The sequence below is a fragment of the Arvicanthis niloticus genome, chromosome 22 (genome assembly GCF_011762505.2).
Source record: "Arvicanthis niloticus isolate mArvNil1 chromosome 22, mArvNil1.pat.X, whole genome shotgun sequence".
In the NCBI taxonomy this organism is placed as follows: Eukaryota; Metazoa; Chordata; class Mammalia; order Rodentia; family Muridae; genus Arvicanthis; species Arvicanthis niloticus.
Window position 1 is genome coordinate 40,180,224 of NC_133429.1, and position 24,190 is coordinate 40,204,413.

The 24,190-nt window shown below is 43.0% G+C and overlaps 1 long non-coding RNA gene across 2 annotated transcripts in view; it reads right to left on the minus strand.

The window, feature by feature from the left end:
• The window catches only part of LOC143435728 (uncharacterized), a 147,237-nt gene that overhangs the window by 117,987 nt on the left and 5,060 nt on the right, over window positions 1–24,190 (minus strand). For both annotated transcript variants that reach the window (XR_013106187.1, XR_013106186.1), the window contains exon 2: window positions 15,052–15,182. This is a non-coding gene — a long non-coding RNA (uncharacterized LOC143435728). The remainder of the gene's footprint in view (window positions 1–15,051; window positions 15,183–24,190) is intronic.

Genomic DNA, 24,190 nt, shown 5'->3' on the forward strand with positions numbered 1-24,190 from the left:
GGCCGGTCTGAGCAGAGATGGACATTTAAGGGATGTGTCACTCAGCAAGATGATCTTGGGAGGCGCTTGGAAGAAATAGTCTTTGGAGGAAGAACAAGTGATCAGCAATATAATCTTATATTAGTTAGCACTGTGGGACCACTCCCCAGGATGGCACTGCACTGTGGGGCCACTCCCCAGGATGGCACTGCACTGTGGGGCCACTCCCCAGGATGGCACTGCACTGTGGGACCACTCCCCAGGATGGCACTGCACTGTGGGGCCACTCCCCAGGATGGCACTGCACTGTGGGGCCACTCCCCAGGATGGCACTGCACTGTGGGACCACTCCCCAGGATGGCACTGCACTGTGGGGCCACTCCCCAGGATGGCACTGCACTGTGGGACCACTCTCCAGGATGGCACTGCACTGTGGGGCCACTCCCCAGGATGGCACTGCACTGTGGGACCACTCCCCAGGATGGCACTGCACTGTGGGGCCACTCCCCAGGATGGCACTGCACTGTGGGGCCACTCCCCAGGATGGCACTGCACCGTGGGGCCACTCCCCAGGATGGCACTGCACCGTGGGGCCACTCCCCAGGATGGCACTGCACTGTGGGACCACTCCCCAGGATGGCACTGCACTGTGGGGCCACTCGTGACTGAATTGCACTGTGGGGCCCCTCCCTGTGACTACAGTGCACTAGGGGACTACCCCCTGTTATAGCATTACTATGGGACCACTCCCCGTGACGGCCTTGCACAGTAGGGATATACTTGGCTGTTTTCCAGTATTCAAACCTGATTCTTTGAAACATTCTCTCAGTTCTTATTGTAGGGGATGTGAGTCGAAAGTGCTGTCACTTGACACTTTGACAAAATACCCAGTGGTTTACTCATACTGGGCTGCTATTTTTGCTGTCACTTCAGATGGGAGTTTTCACTATCCACTTCTCTTAAGGAAACACAGAGAAAACAACACTTGCTCTTCTTGAAGACACTGCATTTCTTAACATGTGAGCGCTGCTTATTCTTCATCTGCCCAGATTCCATTTTCCGGTGGAAATATTTACGAAATTTGACAAATATTTACGTGTCTGGAAGTATACGTGGTGACTTCGCCCTAAATCCTTAACCTTTCTTAAAAATTGTAATTTCCTCTTTTTATTCAGCAACAAACAGCTCTGAAACATCATCTCTCAGGATTTTAACACTGAGGTGCACTGGTGCGTTCATTAACATATTGATGTATTAGTTTGAGAAGTGTGTTATCTCAATACTTGTAAATAAGTTGTAGCTTTTGTTACAGAAGCCTGCCAGCAACCAGTGGAATAATGCACTATCTACATCCGACTCCATGTTAACTTTAAGCCAGGGATGCCGGGGATGCCTGACCCCCATGTCCCCACTTCCACCCACACAAAATGCTGTGGCAATTATTTACTAAGGCTCAGCTCTCGGTATTTTTAGTCCTTTCAAAAATTCTCCACCACTCTCCAGTGCCATTCTACAGTAACAGTGCCGTTCACATCCTCTCCCCTGCTCAGCTGTCCAGGGCTCCTTCATTCCCAAAGACCTTGTGTTTTTGGGGTCTAAAGTGCTTGGTCCTTGTACGTTTTTAGTCTTGGCTAACTTCTCCTGACTCCTGGTGGGCTTGCAAATTCCTCAATAAATGGAGCTTCCCTCTTTTCTTTCTGGATCTACTCTAGTGACGCTTCAAGGACTTAGATTCTAAGTGGCTCATTCCGATCTCCTCTGGGCTGCTACAACTTCTGACTCACCCCTCCAGCTGGTTGTTGGACTCCAGTAACAGAAACCTCAGTCTATTTGCCAACGTTGACATAGAATCATTCCCTAACTAAGCCTATATTTAGAACAATGAAAAGCTCCCACAAGTAAACATTGGTGCTTCTAGCTTATTTACCATGGCTATACATTTACTGTTCTCAGGAATTTGAGATAGTTCAGAATTTTATTATATGTTCTTAGGATTCTGATGAGTGTGGCAGTTGAAACTGAAAGACACCTCCTCTTGATGCCCTTCTGGTGTTCAGGGTTCTACTCACATAATCTCCTTTAGGCTTCACTGAGTTTGAGATTTTTAGGTGACCCTTATAACCAAGAAAATTCAGACTACACTTCCGATGGCGGCTCCTGAGTAGTTCCAAGTACAGTGTCAAAGTCTGGAGCCTGATTATGTAGGTTTGAGTCCTGGCTGTCCTTTGATCATCTGGGATTATGACTAAACCTTTCTGTACCTCACATTCATTCATTGCAATACTTCGATATTGGGAGTGGGGTGTCTCTCTTTCCTACTCTTGGGACGCTTCTCCTCATCCAGCCTTGATTAAGGGGTTGTGCCTTGTCTTATGGCATCTTGTTATGCCATGTTCAGTTGATATCCCTGGGAGGCCTGCTCTTATCTGAAGAAAAACAGAGGAACAATGGATCTGGGGGAGAGGAGAGGTGAGGGGAGACTAGGAGAAGTTGAGGGAGGGGAGGCTTCTTTTGGGATGTATTGTATGAGAGAATAAAAAATAAAAAGAAAAAGGGATAAAATAGGTTAATTTACAGAAAGCTCTTAGAACAGAGGTTGGTATGTAGCAGTAATCACACTACCTTCATCATCATCACCATCACAATCACCATTACCATCATCATCACCATCACTATCACCATCATCATCACCACCACTACTATCATCATCTTTGTTATCCTGGCTTGTGAAGGTAGAAGTCAGAAGTGATTGGATTAGATTTGGATCCAGATGGAGTTGGATTAGAAACCTTCTGGTGCGTGTGCGTCAACTTGCTTCTTGCTTTGTCCATTGGTCTTGAGTAGGGAGTGGAAAGACCTCTTGGATTTCTCCCTTAGGGATTTGAGGACTTACTTCATCTAGTTCCTTTTGTTGGAAAATTGTGAGCAGTGTACCACACACTTATTTCCCAGGGGCGGAAGGCTCCAGAAACATTAGCTCGAGAAAGCCCACATGCTGTTATTTGATGGCATCTTAAAAACCCTGGGTCCCCTGACAAAAGTTGTGCAGGGGGAGTATTAGCCTGCTTTGCTCTCATCGGCTCTACACAGCCACGTGGTGAGGAAGGACTCTAACGACCTGCGGGTCTCTCCTGCGCATGCGTGCTCAGCGCAGCCCTCCAGCTCAGCTCCTGCGCATGCGTGCTCAGCGCAGCCCTCCAGCTCAGCTCCTGTGCATGCATGCTCAGTGCAGCCCCAGTCACGTCCCTCTACACCCTTCTTGCCCTACTAAGGACTGAGGTGGAATCTTATAAAGTTGTAGACTATCTCTGTAGGAGTAATTCTTCCACCGCAGCCTCTTTCCTCTGTTCCTCAGAAAAGCATGGGCCCCACATTGCTCAGGAAGGGCAAAGCAGAGGTGAGAGGCAGATAAGAAAGGTGTTATATTTGGCATGACTGGTTTAATGTTAAGTTTGGGCCTAAATAGCCATTTAGGGTGATTTTTCTAAAAAAAAAAAAAAAAAAAAAAAAAATCCGTCCTTTGGGTATACTTTGCTGTGTCTGCATTCACATGTTCCTCTAATTAATCAAGAGACTTAGATGGCAAGATGAGTTTCCTTGGAGTATTACACTTTTAACTTAGTTAAACTCAATTAAATTCAACATTTTTCCCCTGACCTTGAGTTATTGGCTTCATTCTGGGACTTGTGGATAAAACTAAGACAAGGCCAGGTTTCTCAAGAAGTTCTAAGTTCTGCCTAGAAGACAATCCAATGCTAACGCCATGCCACAATGCATTCTGCAGTGGTCGTAGCCATAGAGAACCCTGAGCCCACAGAAGCCGGAGACATCAGGGTCCATGTGGTTGGCTGGGGCCAGTGGTGTCTGAGGAAGTAGTTGGTAGGGAAGTATCTCTGATGGGAAAGTTGGAAAGCTCCCTCTTTATGCAGAAAGAAGAGTAAACACACCAAATCGTAGAACAAGAGCTCAGGCTTAAAGAAAAATCAAGTTGAGTTCATTCAACAGGCTGCTCTAAAAACAGCAGCTTGAAAGCGCTCCCGAGTGAATGCGGAAACTCACTTGGGTAAGCTTTCCGTGGACTTGACACAAACTAGAGGTGTTTTTGAAGAGAGACTCTCAATTGAGGAAATGCTCCCATCTGATTGGCCTGCGGGCAAGCTGGTGTGCTTGTTCTTGACTCATGATTGGTTGATGTGAGAAGGCTCAGATCACTGTGGGTGGGGCCACTCCTTGCTAGTGTTCTGGGGAGGGGGGGGGTCTGTGAGAAAGCAGGCTCAGCAAGCGTTTGGGGAGCAAGTCAGTAAGCGGCAACTCTCCATGGCCTCTGCATCAGCTCCTGCCTCCCGGTTCCTGTCCTGTTTGAGTTCCCATCCTGAGTTCCCGTCCTGACCTTCCTCCATTGATGGACTGTGATTGGGGGGGAGGGGGTGCAGGGATGAGATGAAATAGACATTTCAAATCACTTTTGGTCATGGTGTTTTCTCACATCAAGAAACCTTAACTGAGACATGTCATGCATGATATAGACAGTTGAGTGACAAGATTCAAAAAAGGCGAGCTATCTCCACAGAAAGATAAACTCATTAGCCACTAAACTTGGTCTTTATGATTAAAAAACCACCTCTGTAGATGATCTTTTCTAGCCAAGATTCACTAGCAGAACTTCATGGGAGATTCCTAGAACTATGAAGATCCTGTTTCTACAATTCAGTCAGTGTACGTGGCTCCACTATCCAGCCAGAAGCATAAACCAATGGCTGGAGAGTAGCTCTCGACATGTCCTTCTTTATCTTCCACACCCATTTCCTTGCCGGGTTTTCCCAGTTCCCCAGTGGCCCTTCTATCTCAAGTTCCAGCATCTACAAGCAAGGCTGCCAACCCCAGTGTTCTTCCAGCTTCCCTTGCAGCTTCCCCCAAACCAGTACTCCATACTCTACCACACAGTGCATGTCACCCTTGCATCAGGGTTCTCTAGGGGCTCTAGGCTGCCCCTCAAACTCTTTCTAAACCTTGCCCATAGTCCACAGGGCTCAGCATGCCCAGGTCCATGAGGGGGCTTCTCATCTCCATTAAAATAATCAAGATAATTCTGTACAGACACACCCACAACCCAACCTGATCTAGTCAACCCAACCTGATCTGTTACCAAGAGTCTTTCCATAGGTGTTTCTAGACTATAGCAAGTTGACCACGAAAACTTATCATCATTGTCAGTCCTTCTTCTCAGCTGAGCCTTGGGGGTATTTCATCTTCATTGTCTCATCAAAAGTATTTTCTCACCACTCGGATGATAAAAAAATAATGCACAAAGCATTAATAGCCATGCAGCTGTTGCTGGTTTCCCCCTTGTTCATGTACCTTTCCTGCATTAGGAATGAATCAGTCATATAGGCAGTAATGAGAATTCACATCAGTTTCTGAGAAGACGGACGTATTATCTTTTTTGCTTATCTCCATTTTGCAGACAGGGAAATAGAGCTACAGAGCAGGTAGCAACGCTAGCCTAGAGGGTGGGGATGTGGCTCTACGGTAGGTAGGGTGACTTTCCTAACATGCTTAATACATAAGGCAGTGCAGCAAGGAAGCTTCTGTCTGCGCTGTCAGCAGAAACCATTCTGCCCAGCTGCTATGAAGAGCAGGAGGCTTTGTTCGCCTTCATGCTTGGTCCTTTGGCTTTGCTGAGCACCTATGTTCTTAACTGCCACAACCCCTTTGGGTTTTGGAAGCATGGTTTCCCTGTGTAGCCCCAGCTGTCCTGGAACTCACTTTGTAGAACAGGTTGGCCTCCAACTCACAGAGCCTCAGAACAGGTTGGCCTCCAACTCACAGAGACAGCCTGCCTCTGTCTCTCAAGAGCTGGGATTTAAGGCGTGCCACAGAGACAGGGTTTTCTAAAGAAATAGAACCAGTATGTTGTTGTTGTTGTTGTTGGTGGTGGTGGTGATGATGATGATGATGGTGGTGGTGGTGGTGGTGGTGTGTGTGTGTGTGTGTGTGTGTGTGTGTGTGTGTTGTAACAGGTTTGTTTAAAGGAACTGGGTTATGGGGTTGTGGAGGCTTGGTGCATCCAGGCTAGACAGGAAGGCAGGATTGGAGACCCACAAGAGACTTGTAATTGAAACCCACAAGCAATCTGCTGGAGAATCAGGAGGAGTTAATGCCTGTAGGCTTCTTAAGAGTTTCCACTCATAACCCTTCTAGTATGAAAAAGTTTTATGAATATTTAGACAAATAAGTGTACCAACAGGTAATACTGATAATATGCATTTGATTACAGAGAAATTTATTTTAAAACAATTTGTGAGTGTACAAGTAAGCTTTATGTTCATTGAAAATGAAAGAAAATTTGCACACTAGTGAGCAGATATACTTGTACATTTTATATAAGGAAATCTTGGCTGAACACTTGATGCTGCAGAACACAGAGCATCTTCACTGTTTTTCAGAGTGGACTGACATTTAGACTTTATAACAGTCAGTACTGGGAACATTGCTTTGTATAAAATGCTCAGTACAAAAATAGCAGGGGCATATTTGGGGTCCCTTCAGAAACTGTTGGAAATTCTGTCTTAATCTGAGTCAAAAATCCATTTAGTAGCTTTTAAAAAGTCCACACAGCAGTTTTTTAAAGTGAAACATTTGAACACCATAAGTAAAACCCAATGATGTTCAAATCTGATACTGATATGTTGAAGAATTTAATATGGACATATTCAAAATCTTTTGTTTTCTCTAATCAAATCATACTTTTCTCAAGGACTCATAAAAGAACTATATAAGTATATACAGTAAAGAAAATAATAGTGGAATTTATTTGATTACCTGGGATAATCTGGAAACAAGTGTCTGTTTGGACTCAAGTCCTGCTCCGTGAGATAAATCTATTACCTCATATCAGTACTGGGGTAAGAACCTATGGCAAGACAGACCATAGGTCCTAGGCTCTAGTAATGAACTTACTACTATTATTACATTGCCAAGTGGGCATAGTATTATACGAGTCCTAATGACTTCTCGTTAAACCCGTAGATCAATGAATCTCCCAGCCCTCTTCTGAGGAGCTTCTACTTGCATAGATTGTGATTAACACAAGGACCCACAAATGCCCAAGGCACAGCACAGAGAATAAGGAACTGTAGACTGCTCAGTCCTAAAGGGAAAACACACACACACACACACACACACACACACACGCTCCTGAAGCTCAGGGATCACTTCGGAAGAGGTGGGAGAAAGAGGGTAAGAGCCGGAGGGAGTGGATGTCTACAAGGAATCATTATCTCCTGGACACAATAAGCAGCTGCACATGTTAACTCACATTGGTTGGGCAGTATGCACAAGCCTCCCACAAGCCCCAGCTTGCCCAAATCCCAGCATAGAAAGGGGGGATCTGGGCACACATGCCTACCCCTAGCCATGGAGCTATTGACAACTGCGAGCTGTTGGGAGAGGGACAGAGAGTTTTTCTAAGAATGTAGTCTCTGGTAAGTTGGGTACTCTCCACTAGGAGGTCACACAGCCGAGGATATTTGGCAGCACAAACTGATATTGAAGGATAAAGGAAAGGAGAGGAGAGGAGGGGAGGGGAGGGAAGGCAAGGGGAGAGGAGAGGAGAGGGAACAAGAGGAGACACAGAATTGAGTGGAAAGGAAGGATGGATCTTATAAGAGTTGAATGAGTTGGGAACAATTAAAGCACAGTGAAACTGTCAAAGAACTAATAAAAAAGCTAAAATAAATAAATAAATAAATAAATAAATAAATAAATAAATTGGGAGGGAGCCTTTTAGCTCTGAGGAGAAGCCTGTAGAAAAGGAGGTGGCCCCTATCGTGGTTACATTACCCAAACAACTTGCAGAGAGGAAGTGTTGCAACTAATGCGTCTTACAGAATAGAACCATAGTCTCATGTTCAGCCGTCCACAGGCTCCGAGTCAATCCCAGGCAACACCGTGAGGGCGTCCACACCAGCGTTGAGGAGGCCGGGCCACTCGAGTGCTCTTCTCCATAGTTCCTTTGCATTTTGTTTTCATTTTTTTTCTGTGTTCATCTACTTTGCCTGCTTTGCCGTTCATAGTTCCTTCCTTTCCAAGAGAGCTCTGAAGAAACCAAAACCCTGGACACCACAGAAAGAGCAAAGCTCTCCTTGTTTATAGACAACACACACTGCTTTCCTCCTGTGCTGGATGACAGAGTCCTCCTCACCCTCTGAGCATCCTAATTGTCTTTTTTTTTTACTGGAAAGGCCCACACGCTAGAACTATTTTATGCACAGGGCTTGATAGCAGTGGGTGTGGTCAGTGGTATATAAATCAACATTAGTTGAATTGGAGTTCATGGAATGAGAGCAGCTGGATGAGTGCAGGGTCTCCATCCCATTGACGCAGGTGGGATCAGTAGTTTTGACGTGATTCCCTATGAAATCTCCTTAGGAGAAAGGAGACTATACAAACTCTAGTCTATTGTGCTCCTTCTGATATATAGGGAGACCTGTAGGCAGTATCTGTAGGGGGAGGTTGCCTAATTGTTGATTGGATCAATAAAGATAGCAGAAGCCAATTGCTAGGTGAAGTTGAAGGCGGGGTTTCCAGGCTGGACAAGAAGAAATGGGGACACAGGGAGAATTGAGGAGTTCGAACCAGGCTGTGGAGTGGAGAGGAGGTAGCAGATAGGTAACTCTCGGGGACCAATAGTTTGTGGCCTCCGCCAAGAGTGAAGCAGGATATTAGTTGTCCGGTCAGTTTTAAAATATAAAAGTCTCTAGTGTTTTTCTTCCTGGGGCTAAAAGGAGCAGGTGAGACAGCCGTTGCCAGAACCGAGCAAGGAGGAATGGGCAGAGCTCTCGGGAATACTGATGGTGGCTGTTCTCAGAGCATAGTCAGGACCACAGGAAAGCATTAGGGAGCCGTGGGGGCTAACTAGATGGCTGGCGAGCAGCTGCTAGTCCCAGAGCCTAGGCTGAGCAAGTGTGTTTTTAAAATTACATGCAACAAGTATCTCCCTGTGGTCCTTTCTCATCTTTAACGGCAAGGCAACTTCTCTGTCGTGGCTAATCCACTCATGTTCTTCCCTTTATACCCAATGACTCTCGAGTACTGAACTTAGAGTAACTCAAGAATGCTGGTGCGATGGGGGAGGCCCGTTCCATGGGGGTCAAAGCATAAGGATGCATTATTGACAAACCCATCCATCTAGTCCTGGCAAGGGAACAAAAGAAGCTTCCCATAGTGGTCAATTTATCTGGTCCTTATCACAAAGATGGAAACAAGACTGTCAGGGAGAAGGAGTAGAAACAGTGGATGGCGGTGGGGGTACATGTAGTCAAAGCACCAAGAAGACACGTATGAAACTGTCTTTATGAAACACATCGCTATTTTTAGGTCCTCAGAGTGACTTAGACACTTGAGTGAAAAAGTTAGCAAGAAATAAAACCAAAACAACCCGAGCTTTCAGTCTGGAGACCAGAAGTAAAGGAGATAAGAGTTTGATGTCAGGGTGGATGGACTCGGCTCCCACACCCAGGGGCAAGAGGATTTAGGGATCTGTTGTGAAGTGTCTCTGCTCACACTCTATCATCCTCTATGAGACACTCTTCTTGCTTTGTAGACTGAGCAAAAGTTAAGCAGAGATGAGTCTTCGGCTCTCATAAAGTGGGCTCTCTGTTAACCAACAGCCAGGCCAGCTAAGATCCCTTTGGAACCTCTCATCTGATTCTATGGTACCATCAGGGAAGGAATCACTACCGATGAGTCCCAGTGTGATGTGGTCCAGCTGTTTTCTTGATCCTTGCCCACTAGGATCATTCTGCTTTCTTCTCCATATGGTTTGCCCATTAAATGTAACAATGCAGGTTATAGACCAGCAAAATCAACCAACATTTCTGCAGTTTACTGCATAAAATAAGCATAAGGGATGGCATTTGGAGCTTGAGCTAGCTAGAGAATCACCTCAGTGTACACCCCAGGGTTCTCTTCTGTATCCCTGTTGCCCTTTGGAATATGACACCTGCTCCTTCTGCATTTGTAGGTCATTTGGAAGAGGTAGGGGTTAGTCATGGGGATGTAAAGTAGTTAAGGTTAGTTTACGAGAGAGGCCAGAGAAGAAAGACTGCATTGATAGTGGTTGCTCAAAAGCTAAGTTCTTAGTAATCAATTGTTGAATAATTGAACCGCAACCCACAGTTAGATTAAACTAGGTCAAATTTAAGTTTCTAGTGTCAACTCTGTGTGAAGCAAGCCGGGGTGGCGGAATTAGCACGGAAATGGTGCTGACCTGAGTGGGCAGTGTGGGATTTGGGTGTTTATTCTAGATATGCCTCTGGTTACGACAGGTCCCTCATTTCTGTGCTCTAGGAAACAAGAAACCCACCTGGGGCATGATCTCCACAAAAGCTCTAAAGAGTCCAGGGCTAGACCCCTCATCCGATGGCGTGCCTTAATGACTCTGTACTGGTTTTCTCACCTATAAACATATCTCACAGGGATGCTGTGAAGATTAAATGTGATCTAATAATTGGCAGAGACCCAGCATGTAGCAAAGAATTGAATAAACAGTGGCCCACATGGGCAGTTGAGTTAAGCATTGGTTAGTTATTAACTCTAGGAAATCATCACCTTTTCTGCTGTGTAGGGAAGGGAAGGGGTACTGGAATATTGAAGTGACTTGCCAAGGTACTAGGGCAGTAAGAGAGGCTACCCAAAAGGTCCCTTGCTCCCACTTTCCTAGTCAGTAGTAGCCAAGGCAAGCCCTCAGAAGAGGAAAATTATCAGGGAGAGCAATGGCCATTGCCTTAGCGGGTTAGTAGAGGCTCATTATATTTAAGAAGGCTTAAGGTAAGCCTTTTGTGGAGATCGTGCCCTAGGAGTAAACTTGAGTGGAACCCTGGAAGCCAGCTGGAAAAGAACATGTTGTAAGATGCTTAATGGGGAGGACAGATCAAAAAACGTGAGGCTGTGGCACAGGAGTAGGGGGTATGTGTGTGCATCAAGGCAGACATGGGATTTGAAATCGAGAGAGTTGGAGAAAGGCATAGAAATACACGTGGGGCACTCCTCCTGCCTTGCCGTCCGAACAGGAATGCACAGTGGATATAGTCGTGTGACTTAGTGACCATTATCTGTTTCTAAAAGAAGTCTGTGCATTATTACAGAGCATTGAGAAACTCTGGGCAAACGTCCCTCCCCTGCCTATGCTGGATACGTGCACGGGTTAGACTGTGCGGAGCGTAGACTCACACTGTAAATGTTGTAGCCTGTAGCTCACCAGCAGTGGTGCGGTTTGCTCCCAGTGATCAGCAGCACCTAGAAGCTCATCTCCCGTAATGGGATATTCATGGGTGTGGAACCAAAATCCAGGGTTAGGGAAGAAGGGTCGAGGGAGCAGGAGTTGGCTACCTCTCCACTCACTACCTGGTGTCATAAAGCCAGCTTCCCCATGATCAACCCTAGCAGGAATTTATTACCCTGCCAGTTATTAGTGTCCAAGCCAAGAAGGTTTCACTCCTTGTTTGACCTTAGAAGGGTTTTATCCCAGGCCTTGCAATCCCTGAGTATGTAGGTGAAGTACCTTCCAACATCCCTGCCCTAGCCAATGGTGATATACCCCAGAGACCCTGGATATCTCCCCAGGGGCATTAATAATCCTTTCTCTCCCCACCCAATAAACGAGGCAGTTCTCTGAAGCTGTTCCTGGGTGTATTTATTTCTCCTGTACCCACTGCCAACTGAGATCCCGCACCCAACCCAACCTGCGCCGACCTAAGCTACCTTCCCTCCAGGTGGCACATGGGGCTCCGACAGTGCAGTGGCACACATTTAGATGGGACAAAACTTACACCTGATAGTATCTTAAATGCCCGTGTGCTCATCATTATTGTAAATTATTGCAAATATCAGCTCAATATATACAGAATTAACAGTAGTTGATTTCAATTGTTTAACATTTGAAGTTTTATTTTGAAATGACAGTAGGCTTTCTTTATGTGAGCTTTGAATATCCTTGTCTTAGCTGGGATAGAAGCATGTGGTAGTGCCTTCTTAGGGTTATCTTTATACACTAAATAAGGATGTGGTAAAGCCTAAGGCACAGAGGAGCCACCAGTAATAAAAGACCAGATCTCTCAATGCTCTTACGGTGATAGCCAAGATCCCTGGACATCCCTGGGCAGCCAGACGATCCAGACTATCTAGTTCATCATCCAGGCTCAGTGAGATACTTCATCTCACAAAGAAAGGGAGAGAGTAATGAGAAGATATGTAGACTTCTGCCCTACACGTGTTACTTGTAATAACACACACACACACACACACACACCACAAATCAGACCAAACACACCAGGCCAAGAGTGTTTCATGGCAGCAAATCATCAGCCATTTAATTAAGATTCTGCTTCTATGACTTTCCCAAGCCTAGCCATTCTAAGGGAAATGAAATGCTCTTCCTAGCGCGCCCATATGGTTGTGTGCTTAGCAGAAATGAACGGCTGCTTTGCTTCCCAAACCAACGACATAATTAAAAGAAAACATTTTCTATACTGATTAAATGATAGTTATGCTCCTAGCGCTTTCAGACACATCATCCAATTTAAATGTCATGGGATCCTTAAGGCGTACAACATTTTAAAATCTTCACTGAAAAGAGGAGAAACAGAGGAAATCGAGGTATAGACGGAGAAAGAAGCTCAAGCCTAGATTATCTGCACTTAGAAACCATGCCGTCTAATGCTGCCTTCCAGCCACACACAGCTCTGTATGTTGATACCGCTTGCTTGGTGTGCTCGTGGCAGAGAGAGCCATCTGCCCCTTGCAGGGAGGTGCAGCCATGTGACTGGGTTGTCCTTAGTGAAAAGAAAGCAAAGGGGAAAGATTGCTGCTTCCAGTCTTGTCGATTACCACACCCTGCCCTATCCTCCCACCCCTGTGGATTTCAGTGCCATTTTCATCTTATCCTACAGATGTAAGGAACAGTAGAAATCCTGGGAGTAGTGACGCCATGGATAGAAAGAGTCTGGGTTACTGAACTACTTCCTGTATGAAGAAGGGCTTCCCCGCCAACCTTACCAAGAGCTGATTTATGAGCAGACATTCATTTGCATTGCTCATTGTTATTGCTGACACTTAGAAATCTGCTTTTTCTGCTTACTGCAGATTAGCTTCATAATCCTTTGCAGAGATTTGTGGTGTGTGTGTGGTGTGTGTGTGGTGTGTGTGTGTGTGTGTGTGTGTGTTATTACAAGTAACACGTGTAGGGCAGAAGTCTACATATCTTCTCATTACTCTCTCCCTTTCTTTGTGAGATGAAGTATCTCACTGAGCCTGGATGATGAACTAGATAGTCTGGATCGTCTGGCTGCCCAGGGATGTCCAGGGATCCTCCTGCACTGCCTTCCCAGCAAACGAATTATAGATGTACAAGCCCAGTGTTTTCAGGGTGCTGAAGATCCAAACTCAGGCATGCATGACAAGTGCCTTACTAATGCAGCCTTATATAAAAGGTTTTGAAAAATCAATCGTTTTATTTTGATCACCCCAGATTTAAATGTATTTTTCCATTTATCATAAGAACTACAAGGCATATCTATCCACCATCTATTTATCTTCTTTCTATCTATCTGTCTGTCTGTCTATCTGTCTGTCTGTCTGTCTATTATCTACCTATCATCTATCATCCATCCATCTATTCATCATCTATTTATTGTTTATGTATGTATGTATGTATCTTCTATCTATCTATCTATCTATCTATCTATCTATCTATCTATCTATCATCTTTTGTCATCTTTCTGCCCAACTATTCTGTAATATACCATAAAATGTTTTCATTCTGTTTTATTTGTTTCAAAGTCATTGAGAATGACATACAGCAATTACAATATGAGATCTCAGTAGCTGTTCACAAGTGTTTTAGTGATGACTGTGACTATGGAAATTTGTTTGATTCTTAAATCTTGGGGCAGAAGGAATATCAGTTCAGTTCATTTTATGGTGCTATAAAATTACCCTGGGTGGATCTTGGTATCTTATAAAGTTCCTCCAGTGGTTCTGAGAATTGAAACCAGGGCCTGTGGGTGTTAATTAAGCATTCTCTCTGTTATGGGGATACATCATTGTAAAAGAAGAAGTCTTATTTATCTCAGAGTTGTAGATGCTCAAGATCACAGCATCCTCAGCATCTGCTTGGCTCTGGCGAGGGCCCCATGGCAGATGGTATCACAATGTCATGAACATGTGCCAAAGAGACAAAATGGTGGTATGAAGAGTCAGAGAGGTCAGAGGAGATGGCATCCTTTCGACCTCCTTCTAGAGAAAAACACTAACCTCCATGTAGCCCCATGACCCAGTTATCATTCACCAAGCATCACTTGGTAAAGGTTTTCACCTCAGTACCACCACACTGCAGCCCAAGCTTCCCTTGCATGAGTTTCGAGAGATGCTCTCAGACCATATCTAACCATAGCAGGGAGCAGCAAGATCTTCAGATATGGTCATGGTTACACGTGCTCTCTTTGCAGCTTAAAGTTGCAATGGTACTCACTATATGACTTTATCCATGTTCTCTTAACTGAATTTTTGAAAGACAACACATTAGTAAGTTCGTCTTTTTTTTTGTCAAATGCTTTGACTATGGTAAGATAACCAAACTTATTCTTTCCTGGCATATAATGAGAGTCTTTTATATGTCCAGAGCCACTGGCATAAGTAGAGTAGGCTCATATGAGGATGCCTACTGTCTTATAGAGTGCCTGTCATACGCCAGTTGTTCTTCTAGTGACAATGCTGAGATTCATTAATCCTCAAGGTAATTCCGAGAGTAGCCCTCTGTCCAGCTCATTTTATCATGTGAAAAATCAAAGAATGGGAACATGTAGGAATATCCCAAGTTCACAGAACATGTAGGTGGTGGAGCTTGAACACAAATCCACCCAACATGGCTTTGGGCCCTGTGCCTTTACTCATTGTTCACACCATTGCTACATGAATATGGATGCACTGTGCTTTTGCTCCGCATTTTAATCATATTATCCTTTTCCAATGCCTTATATGAAATCAGCACAAACTTAGACCAGAACAACCTACTCTTATGAGCTCAGATTCCATGGTCAGGAGTCCAGATGCAGCTTCCCTGGGTCTTCAGCTCAGCATCTTGAAAAGCTTCAATAAAGGGGTCATCACAGGCAAAGTCTCTTCTTTGAGTTTTATATCCTCTTCTACAAAATACAGAGGGGAGAGGACATGTCACTTCCTTTGAGGCCATAGAAGCAGTGGAGATTGTATTTTCTCTTTCTGGCCTCAATGAAACACAGGAGGATCTCTTTCAAAAAAGTTTCTAAGTGGTTAACTCAGTCCTACAAACTGCCACTCAGCCACTACATGCTCAACTTAGAAGCGGAAGGACTAGACTTCAATCTTTACAGTCCACTAAGAAAGCTGAACAAAGTGACACAGACTTGGAATTACAGCAGTGGGAAGATGGGTACAAGTGCATCCCTGGGGCCTTGGAACCATCCAGCCCAGCATATGAGGCCAGAGAAGGACCCCAGCTCAAAGTGTGTGTGTATGTGTGTGTGTGTGTGTGAGAGAGAGAGAGAGAGAGAGAGAGAGAGAGAGAGAGAGATATTCCTGAGGAAAAACACTCAAAGTTGTTTTCTGCCCTCCACACATGTACAAACACATATATGCACACATGTACACACATGTACACACACATGTACACATACATTGTACACACACATGTACACATACATTGTACACACACATGTGCCCTGTCACGCACATCCACAATAAAACCTTGAGACTGGTGACTCAAAAGTAAATGTGAGGGATGGCTTGTCACTCATTTCCTGAGAGTGAGTTAAACCTCTCATCTCCTAGAGAACAAAATTTTGTTTTAGAAAGAAGTGGATGCTTATTCTTGTGAGACAGTGAGTCACCTAAAGGAGACAGGAAAGGACAACAGTCAAACAGGCTGTCAATACATGAATCCTACTCTGAGAAGTGCAAAGTAGAGTCCAGTTTGGTCCATTGACTGGACATCTAGAAGGCAATGGATGTACTGGAAGGGTTTTGGTCATCATGTGAGGTATCAATGCCGTGGTAGCCCTGGCAGGTGGCCAGATAAATGAGGTAGAAGTTTGAGTTCCAGAGCTCCTGAAAATCCCTTCAAAGTTACACTGAATGTATGTTTTGATCATGAAAAGACAAGGCAACTGGTGGCTGTCTGAAGGTGCACACAGAGGAGCCGTGTGTGGAGATACTGACAGAAGAGGTGTTAAGGACCAGAGTGCTCACCAAAATGTTCCTTCAACTCGGCAGACTTGGTGCTACACCAAGGGGAGGAGACAAGGCCATCCACTGAGCATCCAGAGGATGCTGATGCTGATGATACTGCCTGTATCATGAGGCTAGCTCTAGCCTTGCCATCTTTGGGTACTCATAGGACGAGAGGAAGTATGACAGACTGAGCATTTATCCCAGAGCTTGCATATCATAGACAAGTCCAGTTAAAAGAAAAGCTACTTTAATACCTAATCCTGGCACGTGTCCATGTTTTCCTCATGCCTGGTGAGATGAGTGTCTGAAAAAGACCAGCTTGATTATACACATCAGAGGAACTGCATTTCTTCCTAAGTTTGATGTAGTATTTTAAATTTGTACTTATAACCTGAGACCCATGCAAGCCCCAATCATACTAGGGCCCAGCTCTTCCTAGCATACCTCAGCTTCGTCATGGATACGGAGAAAGTCAGGATACTGTAGATAGCTCTGTATAGCCTCACCTACTCTCCAAGATAACATGATCATGTGAGTACTGGAGCAAGAAAGAGATCTAAGTTTGGAAAAGAACAAAATGCTTCTGACTTGAGCTCAGTGAGGGGGCACATCTGGCTCAGTCACGTGCTTGGAACAAAATGACAGGACCGAGCTCTGAGGTGCTATACTGAGTAGGTCCAGCATGGGCCAAAACACAACATAGTCAGGTTTTTCCTTTGAACGAGCTCAGCTCTATTAAGGGAGAATTTGGTCCCCAAAGGTATCCCAGCAATAAGAAAAATCAAGTTTGCCAGGTTCAAAAGATGGTTTGCTTGCGAATAGCACACAGATATGACTGCCTCCGCACTGCTTGCTTCTAAGGAAAGAGACAGAATCTTACAGTAGAGGAGAGACTAAAACCCGGAAGCGAGGGGATAAAGGTGAAATAATAAAGTACTTTAGATAAAGTGGACTTCTGTAGTTTTAAGATAGCAGAGAACATTGGTAGAGTGAAGTTTATATATAGAAATAAGATTAAAAAGTAAGGAAAGCGTTTCCAGTTACCAAAAACATACTCGACAAACATAAGACAACAAACAAAGTAGTTTGCATATTCAGTCCCGTGCTTATGTCAAGAATGCTATCAGTTGCCCATATGATTATTTTAGGTCCTGGATTTTTCCTGCTCAGCACACGAAAGCGTGTGGCTCGTGGGATTTTCTAGTTCACCCAAGTGTTATTAGCCATGATCACATCCTCAGGCTTCTGGGGAGAAATAGTATATTTGGGATACACCAATTGATTCTAGGTAAGATGTATATGCCTCTTATGAAATAAGTGCTAAGGAATTATAAACAAAGAAGAGGGAATGTCTTCTTCTATCTGGTAAAGTGTCATCTCACGTAGGGAATTGGAATAGACTAGTCTAGTCCACTTTTAAGATCATTATCGCCTTCGTGTGCAAAATCTTTTTACAGGGGCAAACTTATGAGCAAAATTGAAATTATTTTTGAACCATTAAAACCAGCCACTCACCATGCTTTTGAAATGCATCCCATGAGAAGAAAAAAACATGGGCTAGATAGCGCTCAGGAAGAGAGGAGAATACATAGAAATGAGGAAAATAGAAATGTGAAATTAAACAGGAAAGAAATAGAAAATAAAAAGTGATGGTGAAAGCAACAAGAGATATTTGTATTATCTGACTCCAAGTAGCTTCTACCCTCAAGAATATACACACACTCACTCATACACACTCACATTCACATACACCCACACACTACAGATACTCTCACATACACGGATACACACAGTGACACACACATTCACACACACATTCACACTTGCACACACATTCACACTTGCACACACATTCACACACGCACTCACACACATACTCTCACTTGCTCACACACACTCACATTCATACATACCCACACTCACACACTCAAACACAAACACACACATACACACGCACTTACACACTGATACTCACATACATAAACACACACACATTCGCACACACCCATTTACACATACTCTCTCATAGACACTGACAGACACTGACACACTCACATGCATACTCACTCAAACACACAAACACACAAATACACACACACACACACACACACACACACACACACACACACACCATTGGTCCAACATCAGGAGAACATGCAGTTGGCCTCAGTGTCCCAGCACAGTGTGACTCTTCGGTAACAATCTCTGGGACCCACCATAGCCATTGAGCCAGTCAAGGAGAGACCCATGACCCTGATTTCAGAGATATTCACCCACCCACCCATATGTGAATCAAACCCAAGACTGTGGCCACTTTGATTCTGGAGCAGCTCAGTCAGCTCACTCTCCCTTTTCCGGGCAAGAGCGCCCCAGCCAGACAATACTATACTCATGTATCACTTGAAGGGGGATGATTACAATTTACCATGGCCAATATCCTTAAGTGTTTAAATCAATATAGTAATTAACAAATGTATAACAGTGAGTAGCAGTAAGAGCATGGTACAAGATCTTACTGGTATAAAAACACAGTTTTCCCATCCTTACCCTTCCATTCTTATTTATAAAGATCTTACTTGATTTCTGCAAGAGTGCATTCCTTGAGATGGATGCCTACACTACAACCGAGACACTCTTAGACAAGTGGGTTTCCTTTGCCCCATTTCTTAATGTTTCCTGCCCTCTGGTGGTGATATTAGGAGATTTGCTGTGTTTTTTCCTTGGGAGGCCAAAGTAAAAACATTTCATTAAAAATTTAATAAAGTCATCTCTCTGTGTGTTTCTCTGTCATAATGGCCCTGTGTGTTGACTCTCTTCCCCCTTGTGTCTTCTTAGGCAAGACTTTCAGGATCAAGCATTCCCGGACTAAAAACCAAAAACAACCCATGCCCAATGGCTTCCACTGAAAATGCAGTAAGGTGAAGTATAATTCTAAGAGGAGATGTTGGAGATGAACCCACTGGGTTTTTAAAGAGGTGGGCATTTATCAATGCACATGGTTATTCTGAATTAGAGTTATACTTTGCCATATCAGACTAAAGATGCATACTCTGGCTAGTTGGGCGTGCTTTACTGGGGGGGGGGGTGTTTTTTTTCCTCTTGCTTTCTATTCTCAGCACTAGGTTGGCTCAGTAATAAACATACAAGACCTTGGACTTATAAAAATTAGGGCAACATTCATCACAATTAGCAACTAAGATGCTCAAAATTCACTGGGATACGTGGTCACTCAGTTAGATTGCCAAGCACTGTATCATTTTTTAGATCATATCCTCTGACAATATGAGCAATAATTTGAAAATTAAGTCAATGAGTCAGAAAGGGAACACATTGATCTGGGGGAGAATTTATGCAATAGATATGTCATTATGAGTATTTTTAAAGATTTTCATAAACAGGACATATTTAACCTTTTATTGAAAGAGCTATTTTTTTCCACTGACAGATGTTAAGTTGTCCTTTTAAAAAATTAAATTTGGAGCTGTACCTGGAAAGGTTTTCAATTCCTCCCCAACCCTCCTTTTTAGTCTTTTAATTACCTTTCTATGTTGAACTAGTTTCAGACTAACAAACATTTGCAGAAGTAGTACAAGGTGGGTTTTCTCTCTTGGAAGCCTATCCGCTCTTGGGAATTTTTCCTGTTTTTCCTTAACAAATCTATTATCTCAGCAAATCAAATCAGTGCAAAAGAATATCTAGGGACTCTTCATCCAATCCCAAATGTGAGGTTAATCCCACATTTTTTAATTCCAATGTGGTTTTCATGTATGAGAAAACTACCATTAAAACCATACTATTAACTACATATGTACCCTATGGAATCATCACCATATGGTGGTTGTCATAGCAATGCCCATTGTATAGTCCAGGATGTAGATAATGAATAAATTAGAAGCGATTAAATGTAGCCTGCAAATGTACTGTGCGCAGAAGTCATATTGTGGACTTCTCAGTGTGTCCTATCAACAGGTCCATTTTCTTGATTTTTTTTTTTTTTTTTTACTTTGGGATGTTAATGTTGAATACTTGGGTAAAGTGGTGGTGCCTGCTGATTGTTGACTTAGTTAAGATTTTCATTGCTATGAACAGACACCATGACCAAGGCAACTCTTATAAAGGACAACATTTAACTGGGAGTGGCTTACAGGTTCAGAGGTTCAGTCCATTATCATCAAGGTGGGAGCATGGCAGTGTGCAGGTAGGCATGGTGCAGGAGGAGTCAAGAGTTCTACATCTTCATCTGAAGTCAAATAGGAGAAGACAAATCTCTCAAGCAGGTAGAAGAAGGGTCTCAAAGCCCAGCCCCACAGTGACACACCTATTCTAACAGGACACACCTAATAGTGCCACTCTCTGGGACAAGCATATCAAACCATCACAATTGTCCACATTTTAGCATCACAATTTAGCATTTTACTTGGTCAGTATCCTGTGGAGAGATACTTTAGGACTATAAAAATACCCCTTTCCTCGTATAATGGCCTGCCAACGTCTCCAACTGGTGATTTGTCTACTCTAAAACTTCCCTGACATTCAGTAACTGGAGTTCTCCTTGCAAGAAGAGACTCCTTTACCCTCATCTATTAGTTAATTACTTTCATTATTAGGGTGGAGTCGGGAAAGTTTGTATGTTACCATTCATGACAGTTACCATTGACTTTGTTCCTCAAGTTGGCTCATATTTGATCATTAGGATAATTTTATTCTTCCCATGCTCCAATATAGAAATTGTTAATTTTTTCAAGGATCCTTGGTTCCTTCTATCAGAGAGTAGTATTTAGTATTTAGAAGTGAATGTTTGGATGCTTGCTATGCTAATTGACGCTGGAATATTCTCAGTTTCTTATCAAAAGAAGCTATCAAAAAGTGTTTTTTTTAAAACATATATATGTGTATAAAATATCTCAATGTATCTATCCTATCTATCCATCTATCCATCCATCCATCCATCCATCCATCCATCCATCCATCCATCCATCCATTCATTTAGCATATATCTATTTGTGTGTGTGTGTGTGTGTGTGTGTGTGTGTGTGCATGCGTCTGTCTGTCTGTCTGTCTGTCTGTCTGTCTGTCTGTCTATCTGTTTATGTGTCTATCTATCTCAGGCCTGGGGTTGAACCCTGGTCTTTGTGCATTCTAGGGCAGTGCTTTACCACTGAGTTTCACCCATGTACACTTACAAAATTTTAAGGATTCTTTGTGTGGTATTAATATTTGTATTTTGTGTTTAGGTAGATATACTTTGCATTTTTAAAAAAGTTTATCAACTGTCTTTGACTTTGCTTATGATCTTTTCTGCTATCCAGAAAAAAAAATCTATTTCCGATTAGTCAGATCAATGTTTTCATAAAGTATCTCTGAGTTATGAGACATTGCTAAGAATTTGTCCCTTACATCCAGGAATTTATTCATGGTTTCCCTCAGGAATTTTAATTTTTATGTTTATATCTCAATTACATTTGGGATCATGCTTACATATGGCATGATGTGTGCTCTGAACTTACTTTGTTCTAATGGATACTGAATTACCCCTGAACTGTCCCTTGATTTATTCTTTTCCCAGTAAGTGAGTGGTGCCACTTTTATTATGTACTGTTCTACATTTCAAGATGTACTACAATTTAGTTCTGTGCTTTTCAATTCACTCTCTGGGGTCTGGTCACCCAGCCTTTCACCAACACCATACTGTTTAAATTACAAGGACTTTATAGTATGGTTTAATGCCAGCCTTTTCTATGTTCTTTCTTTCCAGTATTTTTTAGCTATTTTGAGAATTTTGGTTGTTTGTTTGTTCCTCCACATGGTTTGAAAATGAATATGTTTTCTTCTACATAAAGACTTATTCATATTTTATAGAGATAGTGTCAGATCTATTCACTAATTAGAGAGAGTTAACATTCACGAGACAAAGCGATGCTTCACAATAACTTAAAATGCCTTTGCATTAGTTCAAGTTCACTCTGACATTTCTCATGGGTGATTTTTCTCACGTAGTTTTCACAAGTTTATTTACTTTTAAATATGTTCCCAAGTATTTCATATTCTTCATTGTTATTGTAAATAAGGGGTTTTCTGTTACCATGTCTTCTAATGAATTGTGTGTGTGTGTAAGCGCGTATATAAACTAAATACTAATCCTGTATGTAATATTTTAGCCTGAGATCTTTACAACTTATTTTATTGTTTGAGTTAATATGTTTTCCTGAGCTGTACAAAAATAAATGATTGTGTTAGGCCTTTAAACTTTGATTTACTTCTTATGGTAGTTAGGCAACTCTGACTAAGACAAAGAGGAACAGATCTGCCAAGGTCACAAGGTAAGAAATGAACAAACAAGCTTTTAAATCAAGGCCCTTCAGCGTTAGTCACTCTGAGAGGTCAAGATGTAGGTTTCCTGAAATGCTCTGCTTCTTCTGCTAGCAAAAGAAGGAGGAGCAGGGTGTTCTTCAACCTTCTTCTCTTGACTGACTTAAAGCCCCGACTTAGTTTGGGTTTCTATTGCTGTGTGAGACACCATGACCAAGGCAACGCTTATCAAAGAAAACACTTACTTGGTGCTGAGGCTCACCAATTAAGTGAACTAAACAGTGCAGAGGTTTACTCCTTTATCATCATGGGGGAAAGCATGGGGAAGACAAACAGGCACACATGGTGCTGGGAAGTAGCAGAGAGCTATACATATGATTGGCAGGCAGCAGAGAGAGAAAGTAACACTGGGCCTGGCTTGAAATCTCAAAGCCTGCCCCGCCCTCAGTAACACACTTCCCCCAACAAGCCCACACTTCCTAATAGTGCCACTTTTCTAGGGTCCTTTGGGGGCCATTTTCATTCAAACCACCACATGCCCCAACATTAACTGTGGGAACTGAGTAGGAACATGAGCAGGACAGCTGGATGAAGTATCCCTGAGGTAGACCAGAAAGCTGCATAGATATAAAAAGAACGTCTTATAACATGCACTTCATTGGTTGGCACGAATGTAAAATTACACTTCTGGCTAGAAAACTAATAAAAGCTCAGCTCTGGCTCACCAAATAGCCCCCGTGAGCCTTAAGAATAAAAATGCCTCTGGCCCACTTGCCTGAGTTGTTTAAGAGATCTGTGCTTAATCCTGAGTAGAGGTAGGGTTCCTCCCCACGGCTTATCTTTGCTCTCCTGCCTCAGCTCTAACACTAACCTTACCATGTTGAAATTTCTCACTCTTGCTACATAAAATCTGGAGAGAAGAGCCTCACGGGCAGTTTTTGGATTATAGATCCTGTATCAAATCCAGCACTTAGTGAGCATTTAATGTATATTTGTTGAGTGAGTGATGAATTCATATTGCCTTCCAAACTCCCAGAATACACAGTGTTGTTACTTGCATTATACACACGAACATGTCAGTCTCTTTTACTTCCAACATGAGATTCTAAGGTTACCTATTGGAGAAACTTACTTTTTCAGATCACACTATTAAGCAAATTGCAAGATACAATGTATAGACATTGCATTTGTATTTGCTCAAATGTTTTGAAAGCTTAAACAGTTTTCTCCTAGTCTTAAGGAGTTGTTTATATGGGGTTTTAATAAGTTGGGGTATAGCAACACATGCTCATTGATACACACACACACACACACACACACACACATACATATATACATACACACATATACATATATACATAAATATACATATAAATGTATATACACAGACATACAGATATACACTTCTACACACACATGCACACACATGCACACACATGCACTCTAGATTTGTCTAATGAATAAATTTCTGGTTCTTATTATAGCAGATGTTCTAAGAGTTCAAGAAAAGGAGAAGACACCATGATGTCTTCTACCTATTGCTCTTCTTGTTGAGCTTCTGGGATGAATGTAATGATGCTTCAGTGGATGCTAATGAGCCTGGTGCATTGGAACTGATTTTCTACATACCCACAGT